This window comes from Canis lupus, chromosome 16 (genome assembly GCF_003254725.2).
Source record: "Canis lupus dingo isolate Sandy chromosome 16, ASM325472v2, whole genome shotgun sequence".
Classification (NCBI taxonomy): domain Eukaryota; kingdom Metazoa; phylum Chordata; class Mammalia; order Carnivora; family Canidae; genus Canis; species Canis lupus.
In genome coordinates, this window is record NC_064258.1 from 4,827,297 (window position 1) to 4,842,657 (window position 15,361).

A 15,361-nucleotide genomic window follows, 5' to 3' on the forward strand; every position below is an offset into this window, starting at 1 on the left:
CTCCCTCCTCCTGTGTCTCTGTCTCTGTCTCTGTCTCTCTCTCTCTCTCTCATGAATAAATTTAAAAAAAAAAATCTTTATACTCTCCTTGAAGCTACTCTTCAATTCCATTTGCTGGATATAGTGTGGAGGTGGTTGACCAGTAGTACATAACCTTCATTGAGGACTTACAATTAGACAGGCACTATGATAAACATTTTGTATAGATATTTTATTTAATACTCAAAACCTGTATGGAGGTTGGTTATATTATTAACCCAATCTTTCAGATAAATAAATTGAGACTTACACTGATGACTGCTTTAGCTATATTTAGTTGTAATTGTAACTTCACTTTTCCAATCCTTACTAGTAAACTGTCATGGTTTTGTTCACCTTTTTATGTCCTCTCTTCCCAAATACGACTACAGCTTATAAAATACAGACCACACCTTAGTATCCTTTGTATCTGACAGAATTTGTGATGCTGAGAATACCAATTTAGAACATACTTCTGAAGACACTGAAGGTGTCCTAACAGATTCAAGACACACAGGATGAAAAGCTTAGGCTTCTTAGCTTTTCAAATTATTATTTACGAAATGCTTACTGTTCTTAAAATAATCCCTTAGGCCACTTATTTAAGTAGAAAGTTCACTGGAAAAAAAATCATAAAGGCACAAACTCCATGAGGGCAGAAACTCCATAGGTTGAGTATGTCATTGACTAATATGTTTAATATCAGTGGTGATAGAATATTTGGCCACTGATAAAACACATGAATAAACCAGTTAGAAATATTTTGGATACTATAATTGCACACTGCATATGACCATCAGCCCTTCTAGTGCCTAATGCCTATTTACTGTCTCCAATAAATATTGGAATAAATGTGAAAGAAGGGAGAAAGAAAGGAGAGAAGGAAGGAGGGAGAAATGAGACTTTCTTCACAATTCTAAAATACGTTTAGCTGATATATAAACTCCATGTGTATGTCCCAAAGGAAGCAAAGCACAAAGCTTTTAAAATTTCCTTTTAAGGGAGCACCTGGGTAGCCCAGTTGATTAAGTATCTGACCCTTCATCTGAGCTCAAGTCTTGATCTCAGGGTTGTGAATTCAAGCCTTGTGTTGGGCTCTACTGTGGGTGGGGAATTTACTCAAAAAAAAAATTCCTTTTCAGAGGTAAATGTTGCTTATGGATTGATTGCTATAGTTAAAATTCTTGTAAAAAAAAGGGGGGGGTTATTTTTTTCTTATAAAGAGAATACCACTTGATCCACACCTTAGGATTTGGTGTTAGGATAAATTTGTTCTCACCGTGGCTAAAGATGAAAAACACTTTTGATCCCTAGAAATGATGCTTTAGTAATACAGGTTTGGAAAAATCAGCTTTGATCTCTCCTAACACCCTCACATGTGCTTGAATATTTGCTAATTCCTTGTATCTAGTGGTGATATTTAAGAAGGACTCCAATTTACTGGTACCAGCATAACCTATGCCAACCTACTGGTGAGAAAGCAGCATGCTCTGGTAGCTTAACAACTCCCCAGATCCTCTATTGAAGCCACTGTGAGGGATAGATGGACTTCCATTGCACCACTTTCATCCAGTCACTTTTTATGGTTATAACTGCATTTAAAAGTCACCGTGGCTGTCACTGATCCATCTTGGCATTCCAGCTGATCCTCCATATAGTCAATCTTGCTGCTTGAAACCATCAGTATCTGTAGTGCAAGTATGTCAAGCAGTAGGAATAGGGAGTTCAGCATTTCATTGGCTGTCTAAATCAATCATTTTTTGAGCATGAATAAGTCATGCTTAAATGGATGGCTTCAGCCCACATTAAGCAACACTTGTGTGAGGAGAAAGTTGAAAAATAGAATAAATTCAGGTGTGGGGATGCCACAATGCATTCTCCTTTAGCCAGTCTCACTTTTTCTTTTGCCAAAATGATAGATATACAATCACTTTAATACAAATCCTGCTTAAGTCTCCTGAAACTGATTTAATAGAACAGCTTGTGATATTCCAGGAGAGAACTCATTAAGGAAATTCAAGATTCTGAAATCAGAATAGCGTTGCTGCCTTTCAGAACATGAAATGATAGATGGGAATGTCTTGCTATGCATGTTTACCAGAAGGCAGGTGTATTTCATTCCCTTGATCCCTTAAAGAACAGTTGAAGGATTTTTTCAGCATTAACTTCTCTCTTTTCAATTCCATCATCAATCTGTAATTCATTTCAGGATGTGTTTTTGTTGGGCATCTGTCTCGGTGAGCATTTCATTGGTTTCTTTTGAAGGTCATACCTTTGTATTTTTCCTACAGCAGAGTTGAGATTTTGCCAAGAGCAATGGGTTATGTGCTAAGGGACTAACCTATATTTCTTCAGTTTCACATTTTCCGTGGCCTCTGCCATATTTGGTTGCATACAAATACAAGAACAACTCACTGCCCCAAAAGAAACCTTAATGATTGAGGAGATAACTGCACAATAGAAATCAAGAGAAAAACAAGACCTCCATGCTGTAATGCAAGCTATAAACAGACACATGGACTATTTAGGTGAATTACCAAAACTCTCATTCAATATTCTCACACTTACATTCTACACCTGTGTTGATAAACCTAGTTGTATGATTTTACATTTCATATAAGATTAGAATCATCAACTAGTAACAAAAAAGCTGGCAACATTTACATTGGAAAAAGCATAATTACCTAGCAGAGAAAAACCAACGTTTATAATTCCATTATATTCATATAATAGAATACTATAGAGCAAACAAGCCAAATGATTTACAGCAAGAGTTCGCAAACTTCTCTTGTAAGAGACCCGGTAGTAAATATTTTAGGCTCTGTAGGTCATAAGTTTCTGTCACAACTACTGAACTCTGCTGCTGTGACAAGAAAGCAGCATAGACAATATGTAAGGCCGACTACATCCCATGGCCAATATTCCAATACAACTGTACAAAGACAGGCAGTGATACAGCTCTAGCCTGCAGGCTGTAGTTTACAACCCCTGATGTACAGTTAGGGAGAGAAACACAGACGAGTCTCAAAAAAAAAAAGAAAAAAGATTCAGAATGAAAAAAATAAGTTGCTAAATGATATACACAGGGTGATGCCACATATTTATTGAAGTAAAAAAAGACATGACATTTCATTGTATGGTGTTTATGGATCGACACACATATCCTAAAATTAAAAGAGCATGCAGAAGAGTGATAAACATAAAATCATGGTAGTGATTATATCTGGAGAGAAAGCTTAGGGGAAGAGGGAAAACAAGATGTGCCAGCTATTTCTGCAATAACTTTTCTTCTTAAGCTCTATGTTGGCTGCAAATATGTTCATTATATTACTGTATAGATTTTTGTGTAACTAAAATATTTCATAATCATAAAAATAGGCACTTTAACTCAAGCAACATGGCATGCTGGGGCAATTTAATAGGGGCAAAAAATGAATTATACCACTTAGTATCTCTAAGTTTATCAATATTTTACATGAAGCAAAAAGAAAATTCATGCATATAACAACAATTATAAAGTTAATAAAAAATAGAAAAATTCAATTTAGAACAGACTTCTGTTGAAGAGTCTAAACACATTTTAAATATATTTCAGAAAGAAAACAAAGTTAAGCTCTTGAGCTAGAATATTTTAATGCTTATATTGCTTTCTGTTATTGAAGACAATCATGTGGAATATTTCATGTTTGATTTGCCAAAAAGAGTTTTAGTACGTTGTAATCTTTTTCAGTGTTCAATATCATTTAAAACATATGTGAATATATTTGTATTCTCCAAATTTTCTAGGAATCTTTCCTTACTTCTCGGTAAAAGTGACTATACTATATTTTTAAAAACAGCATGGGATGGGCCTGCTTATTCAAAGTGGCTTCCTCAGCAGAAATTTTTAAGGTTTTAAGCAAAAGAACATGTGACTTTCAAATCAGAAAATTGTGAAAGTTATTCCAATATAAGTGACCTCAACTATACCTTAATTATCATTACCAGGCAATAAATCAGTAACCAAGCACTAATAAAGAGGATTCATAGGAAAGAAAATTCTTTCTTCTAAGTGTGGAATTTTAAGGATTACTTCTTGAAGGTATAAAATATCCTTCCAGTTACCGGGAATCAGAATAACAAACCTATAGAGGTTATAGACTTTTTGAAGACAATAAACAATTTTTCATGTAAGTATATATTAATTATTGTAATCAATACATAGACAATGTTCTAGTCCCTGAAAAGGCAATTGTGTATAGACAATCTTGGCTCTGTCGGTTGCAAGAACCTAGAAGTAACAACATCCTAGTAGCAATGAGCATACCTCACACAGAAATCTTAGTTTCTAATAATATTCTTCAGAAAAAGGAACCAACATCAAGACAGTGTGGTACTGGCACAAAAACAGACACATGGATCAATGGAACAGAATAGAGAATCCAGAAGTGGACCCTCAAATTTATGGTCAACTAATATTTGATGAATGGATAAAGAAAATGTGGTCTCTGTATACAATGGAATATTCCTCAGCCATTAGAAATGACAAATACCCACCATTTGCTTCAACGTGGATGGAACTGGAGGGTATGATGCTGAGTGAAATAAGTCAATTGGAGAAGGACAAACATTATATGGTCTCATTCATTTAGGGAATATAAAAAATAGTGAAAGGGAATAGAAGGGAAGGGAGAAGAAATGGATGGGAAATGTCAGAAAAGGAGACAGAACATAAAGACTCCTAACTCTGGGAAACGAACTAGGGGTGGTGGAAGGGGAGGAGGGTGGGAGGTGGGGTGAATGGGTGACAGGCACTGAGGAGGGCACTTGACAGGATGAGCACTGGGTGTTATTCTGTATGCTGGCAAATTGAACACCAATAAAAAATAAATTTATTATTAAAAAAAAAAAAGGGATCCCTGGGTGGCACAGCGGTTTGGCGCCTGCCTTTGGCCCAGGGCGCGATCCTGGAGACCCGGGATCGAATCCCACGTCGGGCTCCCGGTGCATGGAGCCTGCTTCTCCCTCTGCCTATGTCTCTGCCTCTCTCTCTTTCTCTCTCTGTGAATATCATAAATAAATAAAAATTAAAAAAAAAAGAAAAGAAAAAGGAACCAAGAGGGGCACCTGGGTGGTACATTCGGTTAAGTGTCTGACTCTTAGTTTGGGCTCAGGTCCTGATCTCTGGGTCACTAGATGGAGCCTGGCATCGTACTCCACACTCAGCACAGTCTGCTTATGATTCTCTCTCCCTCTCCCTCCCCCTCACCCTCCCCCATGTGTTTCTCCCTATTTCTCAAATAAATAAATAAATCTTTTAAAAGAGGGGAAAAAAAGGAACCAAGATTCCACTCCTTGGAAAAATGTCTGAGTCTAGAACAGTGGCAGGGAGGACACAGGATAATCCTGATCATCTCATAGAACCAGAAAGGAAGGAAATGCCCAAGTACATAGACAGATGGGGACACACATGCACACACATACACACACACACAACAATGGGAGTATGTCAAGGACACATAGGCACCAACTGAAACAGCTCCTAGCTGTCGTAGCTGGAACAATCTGAGTAACAAAACGAAGTAGAATTGAATTATAACCAAATATAAAATAAATACCCATGACTGTGCCGATATAAAAAATAATTGAATAACAAATAGGGGAAAAGTGACAAATCTCCCACTCAGACAAATGCCAAATGATGTATATAGATACTCTATCCTCAGTGAGCTTAACCATAACTCCTTATTCCTTAATTCTGGGCTGCTCACAATAACTTCTTTCCAAAAATTACAGAATAGAAAAAGGGGGAAAAGAGTAACTTTATAATGAAGAAACTTCATAATGAACAAACACTACTTCAGTCAGGTGATCAAGGTCAACATCAACAGTAAAGTCCTGTCAATAATAGGAAGCTTTATATGATGTGAATAAAATGGCACTTTATTTTTGTGGTCTTCTGACCAAGAACACATCATCCCAGTCTAATGATGAGAAAAATGGACAAATGTAAATTGAATGACATTGTACAGAAGACCTGACCAGTATGCCTCAAAATTCTCAAGGTCATCAAAGACAAGGAAAATCTGCGAAATTGCCAGATCAAAGAGGATTCAAGGAGACATGACTACTAGATGTAAATGACACCCTGGATGAAATTCAGATAAAGGACATTAGGTGACAATGAAGGAAGTCTAAATAAAGTGTGGACTTAGCACTGAGTTATCAATAATGATCCCTTAATTATATGTACACTACCAAAGTAAAATGTTCATATAAGTGAAACTGGATGTGGGAAATATGGAGCTCTGTAATATCGTCACAATTTTTTTCTGTAAATTTAAAACTGTTCTTAATTAAAAATTTATTTTTAAAAAGAAGCAATTGTGCAGTTTATTTCTCCTTTGTTATTTAAACAGGAAATGTTTATTGGCTACATATAATTCAGCTATGTTGAAGTAGATCTCCCCCGAGCATTTATCCCCATCTGATGTAATGTATATTTATTACTTGAAAATTACCATGAAAGCAGAGTTTCTGCATGTTTTATTTAATGCTGTATCTCCTTCATTAGATTGGTTAGCTACTGTTAATCAACAAACCACTCTAAAATTTAGTAGTTTTAACCAATAGTCATTTACTATTTCTCACATGTTTATGGATCTATAGGTAGTTTCCCTGTGGGCAGCTCCCCTAGGAAATCTGTGCCAGGTTTGGCTGATTCTTGCCGGTTTCATTCATGAGTCTTTGGCCAGCTGGCTCGTAGCTGAAGGCTCATGGGTCTAGGATGGCCTTAGCTGCAATGCCTTGGCTCCTTTCTCTCTGCATGTCTCTCACATCCCTATAGCAGGTTAGCCTGGGTTTGTTCTCATGGTAGTTAGTAGCAGGGTTCTGTAAAAGGGAACAGAAATGTGCAAACATTTTAAAAATATTTCATGAATATTTCATTAACTTTGCAGTTGTTTCATTGGTCCAATCAAGTCACATTGGCCAAGCCCAAAATTGGTGTGCCAGGATACTATCAAAGGCTTTGGATACAGAGGTGTAAGAAAGGGAGGCTCTTGATACAATCAACCTATCAGAATCTTCTAGAATAGCGCTAGGCCCATAATAAATAATAAGCACTTGGTAAATATCTGTTGAATGACAGAATGAAACTTAACTTCTTTAAAATAACATAAAATTTTTATTGATTCTATACTATGTGCAGAACACATCTATTAAATGTGAAATCTAGAAATTTCCTTTATGAAATATAGACTCCTATAATACATATGCAAATATAAATTTAAATAAACAGAAAATGAAAAGATACATCAGACTTAACAACAGTCTTCATTAATGTGTGTGTGCTTGAGTTTAGACTTTCTATTCCATTTCATTAGTTTATCTACCTTTATATGAAAGTCCACACTATTTTAATTACTGTAGCTTTCTAATGGAGATTAATATCTTGTGATATAAATCCTCCAACTTTCTTTATCTTCTTCAGGATCACCCTGCCTATTCTTAGCTCCTTTGCCTTTGCAGATGAATTTTAGAATTAACTTATCAATTCCCACAAATTGATTTTGATTGAGATATATATATAATATATAGATATTAAATCTATATATTATTCTGGGGAGAACTGACATCTTTACAATGTTACAATCTAGTACCATACAATATCACTTCATTTACTTAATCCCTTACTAATAAAGTTTTATAGTTTTTTGTGTTGAAGTTTTGCGCAGCTTTCATTCAATTTTTCCTAGGTCTTTGATTTTTGTAGATGCTATTATTAACCAAATCTTTCAAAAATCTTATTTACTATGGTTGCTTGCTGCTATATATTTTAAATTTGATTCTTTGTTTTTTTTAAAAAAGATTTTATTTATTTATTCCTGAGAGACACAGAGAGAGAGAGAGGCAGAGACACAGGATCAGGAAGAAGCAGGCTCCCTGCAGGGACCCCAATGTGGGACTGGATCCTGGGACTCCAGGATCACACCCTGGGCCAAAGGCAGACGCTAAACCCCTGAGCCACCCAGGGATTCCCCTAAATTTGATTCTTTTATATTGAATTTACAACCAGCACACTTACTAAATTCACTTTTTAATTTGAATCATCTGTTTATAAATTCTTTTGGAAGTTTTAGGTACACAACCATGTCCATCTGTGAATAATGATACTTTTCAAGTACGTGTGTGTGTGTGTGTGTGTGTGTGTATTTTACATAGATTCAAATTTGTCTTTTTTTTCCAATGTCAACAATAATATGCCAGTGATCTTTCACTCATTCTAATTCTTATTGAATTCATATCGAACCAACAATTCTTCTGTTATTCCTTGAAATGTCTTCTATGCACATTCCTTCATTTCTCTTTTCATAGCCCCTACCACCGTGTTTCTCATCAGTTATTATGGAGATAAATATAATAGTGTCTTAGTCATTCCTCATATATCCTCTCTTCCTTTTTTCACTCATGATTGACCCCTTCATTAAATTATATGATAGTAATATAATATATGATAGTAAAGTCTATCACATTACTATCAACATCAACTACTGTTCCTTAGGCCCAATATTCCCCTGATTCTTTACTCATTTCATGAAAAGTCTAAATTTCTCAACCTAGTAAATTTAAAACTATAAGAAATAGTCCCTAATATAACTTTGCAGCCCATTCATTTCTGAATTGTACATCAAGACAAACTGTTTACTTAATTCAAATCTTCATGCACTTGCATTTCCCTATTATAACTTGGCTTTCTTTAGCTCCTTCTACTTCACACCTATAGAATCTTTCCTTTTACAAATATTTTCTACTTCTTTCAAATGCATATAGAACTCCTGCTGTTCTTTTCATATAGAATTTAATTAGATACTGCTTTATAATATTACTTGATACTTCTCTTGAGCTATATAGATATTTTCATGTGTCCTGATTTCCCAAAATCAACAAGTTCCTATAACTCAAGATTTAGCAAATAACTAATTAATGAAACTATGTTTCAGGCATTTTGGAGACAAGGTGTTTGCCTGTCATGATCACAGCAAGATAAAGAATAGTCAAAATTAGATATATTTTTTTACTTTTTTTAAGTGCTGTAAAGAAAATGAACAGTAAGATGTGGTAGTAGGTGAGGTCAACTTTGCAGTCATCAGTAAAGGAATCTCTTAGGAGACCATATTTGTGTCAAGAAAAATATGATGAGTAAGAGCCAACTATGATATAAGTTGAGGAGAGAACATTCCACACAGAAGGAATAGCAAGTAAAAAACCTCTAACAGATGAAAGAGCTATTTATGCCGAAGGATTAGAAAGGAGGAGAGTTGTCTGGAGATAACTGAAGAGGGAGACCGTATTCATATATCTTCTTATATGAAGATATAAAGTTATCTTATAACTTTATAAGATAAAGTTAGAGGAGTATATAGATTACTAAGGAGCTTAAAAGACATTGAAAATATTTGGATTTTTCCTAAGAAGGATTGGAAGCCAATGAATGGATATAAAAGTAGGGGAAAACATGATTTCTTTTATTCTTGCATAAGATCATTCTAGCTGATGTGTAAAGACTTAGGTAGATTAAGAGCAAGAATAGAAACTGGAAGACAAGATTTGAGGTTAATTTCAGTTTTCTGGGGGAGAGATGATGTTAGTTGGATTCATTCAGGTGGAGGTTGCCAATATGGAGACAAGTCAATGGAGTTGAGAAATATTTTTTTAAGATTGATTTTATTTATTTATTTATTTATTTATTTATTTATTTATTTATTTGAGAGAAAGAAAGCACAAGCAAGAGGAGAAGCAGAGGGAGAAGCAGACTCCCTGCTGAACACAGAGCCTGATCCCAGGACCTTAAGATCATGACCCCAGCCAAAAGCAGCTGCTTAACCAATTGAGCCACCCACATGCCCCAAGAAGTACTTGAAAGGTGTAAAGATCTGGACTTCATAATGAATTCGATACAGACAGATTGAGCAGCCATTTTTACTGCGATTACAGGAGTCTTGGAAAGGAACAGGTTTTTGATGGGGGTTCCATTGTTAGAAGACTAGACTATTGACTAAAGCTTCATAGTGGCAGATGATATGAGTGGGGAATAAATAAATTTGAATTATCAGTGATAGAAGGTATTTAAGACTGTGAGACAAGATAGCATCCAAGAGGCCAACTAATTAAAGAAGAAAAGAAGGACTAGGACTGACCCCTGGAAATTCCAAAATTTAAAGGTCTGATATAAAAGGGGCCATGAAAAAAGACTGAAAAGGAGCAGCCAATAAGACATTAGGAGCCAGATAGTGTGGTGTCACAAAAACTCATAAATGGATATTTACAGAAAGAAGGAATAGTGGACTGATTAAATATTACTCAGAAGTTAGATAATTTAAGAAAAGTTCCCATATAATTAGGCAACATAGAGAAATGTGATTTTTTTTTTTTTTAGATTATTTGAGTAGTTGGTATGAAAAACAAATTGGAAGACTCAGGCTGGAGGAGGGAAAGAAGGAGGTGTTGGAGGCAGTGAAGATAGATCACAACTTTTTTTTGATAGATCACAATTTTTAAGAGATGTTTTTCTGTAAAATAGTGAAGAAATATGTGGTGTCAGCTGGAGGGTTTGTGAAGTCAAAGGACATTTGAGATTTTTGTTTTTTCTTTGGGCTGGTTTTGCTTTATTCACTTGAAGATGGATGTTTCCAGAACATGTGTATACACTGATGGGGATGAAATGGTTCAGAGAGAAGGACTAGTGATGTATGAGAGAGAAGCCATAAGTTGAAAAGTGATGTTTTAAAATATTGCTGAACTGATCTGACCCTGGCCCTTCAGGCTCATAAATAGAGCACACTCCTTATTGTTCCTATTACCAAAGACCTGGGTCAGCAGAGATAGATAAAACTTGGCATCATCCCAATGCCCAGGCTGACTATGAATCTCAATCTTCTCTCTTTTCCTTCATCTACTAATTTATTTTACATCCAAAGCTGTTAACAAGTCATGAAATATGTGTAATGTCATCCTTTCCACAGTTCCTTTATGGAATGAGACTAGTATCTTTAAGAAGAAAATGGTCAAATTTATATAATGAAAGCAATGAAGAAGCAACAAATACTGTCAGTCCACAAATTTACCAAACAATTTTTAAATTTGTTTTCATTAGACACCAAATTCTTCACATGATGGCTGTTTGCTGAAGTATGCTTGAAGGACTGTTGTAGTAAACCAGGTGACTTGACAGCAGGTGCCATACTGATGGATCAGGAGAGGAAGGGAGCCCCAACTGCAAAGGTAGGGACAAGCTGGGAGAAAAGGCAGCAAGGGGAACAATGGATAAGAAGGGAGGGAGGGGACAGGTATGAGAAAAAAGTCTGGAAGCTGCTGAAGTTTCCCTATCTGGCTTATTATGACTCAGGGTGTGTGCACAGGGCACATTCCTAAATATGTCTAGGTTCTTTTTATTTTTTTAATTTTATTTATATATTTATTCATAGAGAGAGAGAGGCAGAGTCACAGGGAGAGGGAGAAGCAGGCTCCATGCAGGGAGCCCAACGTGGGACTCGATCCTAGGTCTCCAAGATCACACCCCAGGCTGCAGGCGGCACCAAACCGCTGCACCATGGAGGCTGCCCAATATATCTAGGTTCTTGCACAGAATCCTGCTTTAGAGAATTTAGAGTAGGGGTGGGGCAGCTGAGGTTAGATAACTAGAAAACAGAGGAACAGCCCCTACCTAAGCAAGGTCAGCTCCTGCCGGGCACAGCTGGAACCCAGGATCAAGTGCTTGAAGAAGATGAAGGCAAGGCTGAAGTTCTAGTCCAGTCCAGCTTGCTCAGAGGCAGCTGAGTTGAACTATGAGAAGAGATTCTCAGGAGTCTGTTAGAAATGTATTCTGGTCTTGGCTGAGACAACTATGTGAGCCTCCTGTATCACATCACCTCTCTGGGATTCAATCACATGGTATGCATAACTAACCTAGGAGTTTGTAAGTGCAATGTCTGAGTGTCTGGTTAAAAAAAAAAAAAAAAAAAAAAGACTGAACCCTGGTTGGAAACCCTTTCACTTGTTCATTCAGTCTTCCAATCTGTATATAATTGTGTGAATTACCTAGTTATTATTAACTTATCAGAAACACTTGTTGCAAATATCCTAAACATGAGGAATTGATAGTTTTGTTGATACTTAGCAAAACTGGGAGTTATTAAATAAAGACATGTTCTGAAGAGTACATCCAGAAGAGCCTTCCAGACGGTTTCTTGAAATAAAAGCTTGCTGAGGAAAAACCACTTATATCATTTTGATTGATAAAAAATTAATTTTTAGCATTGGAGAGATGGTTAAATATTTTTTATGTTTTCCTACTCATAGATATGCTGACTGATATTAAACATTTTTAAATAGCTGTGCATAATTAACTTTAAACCCCATTTTCATCTCAAACGGGCAATGTACTGTGTAATTATTAGTGACTAGCAAACCCTATTTCACAGCCCAGAAATTCTGTAAATCAATGACATACAATATTGCACTGTTCTACTTAATTTTTTTTATTTTTAAAGTCAATAGTATAGCTTGGGTACACATTCATATTTTGTTGTATATGTATAACATGTTTTGGTGCATACACATTTTTATGGTTACCTTATATATATCACAGGTAAGTAGTTATTTTATACATGGAAACATAAAATTTATTATATAAATAAAGTGAAAAAAAGAATACTTTTAAATACTACAATAATAATGGAATGAGACTATGGCAAGTAGTATGAAGGTAATTATAAAAACAGAACAAAGCAGAAAAACTGAAGTTTTTTAAGAAATGCTGTCTTAATAAAGAAAATTAAAACGCTGACCATCCTTAATCAAAGACTTGTCTTTTCCCCAATCAATGACTACAGAGAATCAAATTTATTTCTCAAGATCATTCTGGAGTTAGAGCCATTTTCTTACACTTGTAACTACTTTTCTTTAAATAGGCTGAAAAAAATTTTAAAGCTACTTTAAGAAATGGTGCTCAATTATGATTCCCAGTGTATCAAGGTGATTTTTTAAAATTTAATAATGCTACAATATAACATTTGAGTAGGTATAGCCCTACCTATATTAAAAAATGAAAGTTAAAAAAACTGTATTACTGCTACCTAAATATAAGGTTTGCCCAAAAAAGGCTCATAAAATCCTTTCTCAGCTGCCCTGAGGTGGTGGGCTGCAGGAACAGGCATTCCAATGAAATGATAACAGCACCAGCTGATTGGCCTGAAACAAGGTCACAGTGCAGACCAGAGAGAGCAATACTTGAAAAGTTGCCTGAATTTTGTTTTAGAAAGGTAACTTTTGCCTATTCTCTGAAAATTGCTAATTTTACTCTGAAGCTTGTGGACTCAAATACTCAAAAACTGAAAGTTAGAAATTCTTAATCATTTTTGCTATTCATTCAGTGACAAGTTCAAGGAAAGATTAACCAACCACCTTTGCAAACATTATCAATAGTTGAGACAAAATTATTTCTTCTCCTGTGTCTATTCACTACTCATCACAGGAGAGACCCAGAGAGGAAAGGTACCTGATACATATGATTTCAGATTTTAGAAATTTAAGAGCCGAAGAGGACCCACCTCAGAAATCATCTAATGCAGCTATCTGCACAAAGGAAGAAATTAAGGCCCCAGAGTGGAAGTGGCCCGGGCATGTGCACATGCACGTGTACAACCGACTAATGATACGGAAAATGTCACATGTTCTTTGTAAGGCAAAATCTTTTTCAAATGATATATGAGGATTCGCCATCTCCTCATTTTTGTTATTTAATTGAAGGTGTTTCTTTCAAAGAAAAGTAACATAGATCCCTATATTCTAGTTTACAGTTTGCCTACATTTTCTGTCCTAAAATGTATCTCTAAGAAATAGTTTTCCGGAAAACTGCTTATCAAAAGGAACAGGAATAAGGGTGACACTTCAGAACAGGTATCAGAGACCAGGAGACACAGAGCTCAATATAATAGCCCTCAGTTGGGAGCCTTGAGGCCACCTTGATTTGGTCTCTATTACAGCTAAGACAATAACTCTCCCCTTCTTAGAGCTGGCTCACATCAACGAGTTTATTTCATTTCTTAAAAATAATACATACCCACAGAATTCTTTTTTTGATCATAGGAGAAATAATAATTCATGGTTATTATAGAAAATCTGGAAACCTGGAAAAGAACAGGAACAATAATAAAAATCAATCTCAATCCCACTGTAGTGGGAAATTATTGATTTCATTATCAGAATCCATTCCTACTTCTTAAAAACCTCTAGTTTTATTTTTGAATTCGTATGTTTCTGGGAAAACAGATGTCTTTCGAGCACCAAAGGGGGTGCCCAATCAGTGTATATCCCCTGTCTGTGGCCACAGTGATAGTCAGGAGTAAAGTCAACTGTGTGATTGCTTTTTTGATGAAGGATATTATCTAATTATCATATTTATTGCTAATAGCTCCCAATATGTTTTTTTCAAGATTTTTAAGATTTATTTATTCATGAGAGACACAGAGAGAGAGGCAGAGACACAGGCAGAGGGAGAAGCAGGCTTCCTGCGGGGGACCTGATGCAGGCAGGACTCAATCCCAGGACTCCAGAATCACGCCCTGGGCCAAAGGCAGATGCTCAACCACTGAGTCACCCTGGTGTCCCTCCCAATCTGTTTTTGTTTTCCTTATTTTGTTTATGATATTTTAATATAAACAATTACTGAAATTTTTCATGCTTGCAAGTACACTTTTCTGTTTAGAATTTTGTTATTGCTTTCAGGTTGAAGAGTCCATTTCTGCTATGGCCTGAAATTTTGTGTTGCCCCAAATTCATAGGTTGAAATCGTAACCTCCCGATATAAGGGTAATAGGAGCTGGGGATTTTTCAAACTGATCAGTTTATGAGGGAAGAGCCCTCATGAATGGCAGCGGTGCCTTAACAAAAGACCTCACAGAACTCAAGTTCCTTCTACCCCATGAGGACACATGAGAAGGTGCTACCTATGAACCAGGAAGAAGACCCTTAACCAGGATGTTACCATAAGACATGTTGATCTCAGACTTCTAGTCTCAGAACTATAAGAAATAAATATCTGTTGCTTATAAGCTACTTAGTCTGTGATATTTTGTTACAGCAGAACAAATGGACTAAGACAATAACTGAACCAGAACCACTTACATATTTATCTAGGTTTATGGCATCATGTCTTGTATCAAATAAAAAAATTAATACTAGTTAGAAAAGCAACCCAAAAACTGTAAGTACTTTCTATCCATATAGTCCTAGGTTATTTTTTTTCATATGTGTTATTTTTAATTTATTTAGCATTCACTCAAAATACATTCATTGAGTTCAG

The 15,361-nt window shown here is 35.8% G+C and overlaps 1 long non-coding RNA gene across 1 annotated transcript in view; it reads left to right on the forward strand.

Moving 5' to 3' along the window:
- LOC125752664 (uncharacterized) overlaps positions 1-12,429 on the forward strand; it is a 69,290-nt gene extending 56,861 nt beyond the window's left edge. Inside the window, exons 3-4 of the long non-coding RNA XR_007402720.1 lie at positions 11,153-11,280; positions 11,484-12,429. This is a non-coding gene — a long non-coding RNA (uncharacterized LOC125752664). The remainder of the gene's footprint in view (positions 1-11,152; positions 11,281-11,483) is intronic.
- The last annotated feature ends 2,932 nt before the right edge of the window (positions 12,430-15,361 follow it).